At 45.2% G+C, this 2,926-nt stretch overlaps 1 pseudogene; it reads right to left on the reverse strand.

Annotated features, from left to right (window-relative positions):
- Positions 1 to 1,689: 1,689 nt before the first annotated feature.
- On the reverse strand, positions 1,690 to 2,517 carry LOC101323700 (small ribosomal subunit protein uS2-like; annotated as a pseudogene).
- Positions 2,518 to 2,926: the final 409 nt, after the last annotated feature.

Raw genomic sequence — 2,926 nt, forward strand, 5'->3', positions numbered from 1 at the left:
CAGTATCTAACTTTCTTGGATATTAAATGCACTGTGCTGTATTTTGCGTATTTTCCCCTTCTGTGTGGTTTCTGTGTTGGTGCCAGAAGATAAGTTAGTGGGACTCTCACCCAAATCGTCCAAAGGCCTTTATTCTATACTTTGTTCCTTACAGTCAAGTGGCATTTTTCTTCTAAAAAACTTAAAGTGGCAAGATACTATTTTGGTATTATTTTATCCTCCATTATCGTATTTTTCCCTCCCTGTATTCTCTTTGTTGAAACAGTTCCTAAGTTCCCCCCTCCCTGCCCCCACTCCTACCTCCAGAGAGGAAGGGACAGATAAACTTGGAAATTCTGGCTTTTATTTTCCAAATCCTAAGCCCTGGAGGGAGGAGAAAATTTGTGGGCCCAGAGAAAGTGACCTTAATAAGCATGGTGGGTAAAGGATTCCACAAGATGAGAAACAGTCCCCAGAGCCCAGGGCTGTGGAGAAAGAGATGGGCAAGTTCATGCCCTACTTCCTGGTCGTGCTAGCAGAGATTGGGTCTCAAGAGCAGAAGAGACTAAGGCAAGCAAGACCATGGAGACCAAGGCTTTGTGGGTTCTCTAACCAGGCTCATAAACTCAACGTATCCAGGTTCCTGGTGGGTAACATTCATGTGAGGTTGGAAGTGGTGTGAATGGGAGACTAAGGGGGCTTGTACAGAACTGTAGAGTGTATGCCCTGCCCAAAGGCAATCTAATTCTACATTTAAAAAGCACAAAAGAAACCAATTTGCTGTACTTGACAAGTTTTGGCCCATGGTCCCGGGGGCCACACTGAATGGAGCGATGGCTGTGTTAGTAGTATTTACTGTGGGCAGATTGCTAAGATTCAGGGTGCACCCAATGCCTTGCTACCACATCAGCTCCCAAACATCGCCATTAACTCAGAGTAGAATAAGAGTGGTGAAATCTTGAAATGGCCCAGGTTAAAAGTAGTAGAAGTTTCAAGATGAGGCTTCAGTTAGAAATTAAACTGAGTAAAAGAAATTTTCAGAAGTTTCTTGTATACCTGACTTTGTGCGCTGATGATACTCCTGTCATTAGAGAGGTGTCTAGGAGTTATGGCTTCACCAGTGTGGAGCTTGGTGCTACTAATAACCGGCTGCGTGATCTCAGGAAAGTCACTTAGCAACTCAAGCCTGTTTCTTCAGCTATTAAAGAGAAACAATAGTAATACCCCTTCAGAAGTTTGCTGCATTAAATGAGACAACGTAGGACAAGGACCTGGAACAATGCTTGCCTCCAAATAAGCAAGCCCTCAGATTGTAACTCTTCATACCAATGACGCTGATACCTTGTGTTCATTGCCTCACAGTGAGTTTGGTGAAATACTAATTGGCGAGCTTTGGTTGTATCAACATTGAAGACGTCAATACATTGATTCTCTTGTCACTTAAGATGTGTTTCCCATCTTGCTCCTCTCACCCTCATATAAAGGTAATTTTAGAGTCTCCCCCATCGGGCTAGAGTCTCAGACATCCTCAGACTCACTTGAATTTTGGGTTTAACACAGCTTAGGATCAACGTAGGGTCTTTACTACAACTTCCAGTGAAGTTGGGCTTCAATCGATAGATTAGAAGAAATCAGAAATTTCTTTTTGGAAACTTTATTTTTTGTCAACCTTATTTTCATTTCCTGTTTAAGAGTCTGTGGAAGAAGAGCTTAAGACCATTCAGTGGTTGTTCCTACCTACCCAGTGGCCTGAGCAGTAAGAACAGCAGACCAGTCTTCAGTGGCTGGCGCCAGCAGGGAACTGCTGGATAGGCACCGGGGGCACATGCACACCTTCAGACCAGTGTGCAACCTTAGGTTGTGTAGCAGTAAATTCGGGAGCTGAGGCAGTCCATTGGCCCTGAAATTCCTCCTTGGTCACAGCCTTTTAATCAGTGGCTTACTATTCTATTGCAATCTCTTCAGGATCTCTGTAGAAGTAGAGATCAGGCATGACCTCCCACGAGTGTTCACGGGAGGTGACGCCACGCATGTATAGAACTTCCCTGGCTGCGATCCACCACCCCTCCCTGTTGTTGTGCTGGGTGGCAACGTTTGCATAGCATGGAGGAGAGTCCATGTTACACAGAGCAACTGTAGGCGGGTCAACATCAGTGCCTGCGTGAGAGGCTGGTGGGCAGCCCTGGGATCAGTAACCACCGGAAATCTTGGCTCCCGGAAGCCTGCTGGGATCTGGTTGGTGAAGGTTCCAGGAGTGAAGCAGCCAGCAATAGGAGTAGTAGCAGTGGCAGCAGCAAACTTCAGCACAGTCTGCGGGCTGGTATTCCTGGAGGATATGACACTGACGTTAGCCGGTTTCAATGGGCAACAGCGGCACGAGCTGTCAGCAGAAGCTTCTCCCAGGGTCTCTTCAGATTTGTAATATAGATGCTCTCATTTTTTTCCTTTTGCAGATGTACTGTTCCCTTTGGAAGTCAAGGTTGGTGCCACCTAAGTGAATTCCTCCTTTATTTGCAGGACATCAAGGGCTCCCGACATTGTGAAAATTTCCCTTTAAGTTACAACAGGCACCCAGAACAACACCATATGGACCTCTCTCTGGATAGCTTGGAAAGGCCAGAAAATTTAATTGAAACTGGGTGAAGACACTTCTATGAGAGGCTAAGTTGCTGTGGTCCACAATTGTAGTCTTTGGGACTCTACTTTGATTCAAGAAGTGAAAAATATTCACAGAGCCGGAAGGATAAGAATGTATCCTTTATACCAAAGACTTTAGATACCACTTCTCTCAGCTGAACTATTGAGTTATTGCAACTCCTCACTCCTGAGATGTTGTGTTTAGTTTTCTACCTAAACTGTTCACACTGGTGGAGAAAATCACGCAACTCATGGATCTTCAGCTGGACCTTTAGTTCTGCCTGGCAATTCTGGGCTGCCCTAGTTATTT

This window comes from Tursiops truncatus, chromosome 12 (assembly GCF_011762595.2).
Source record: "Tursiops truncatus isolate mTurTru1 chromosome 12, mTurTru1.mat.Y, whole genome shotgun sequence".
NCBI lineage: Eukaryota > Metazoa > Chordata > Mammalia > Artiodactyla > Delphinidae > Tursiops > Tursiops truncatus.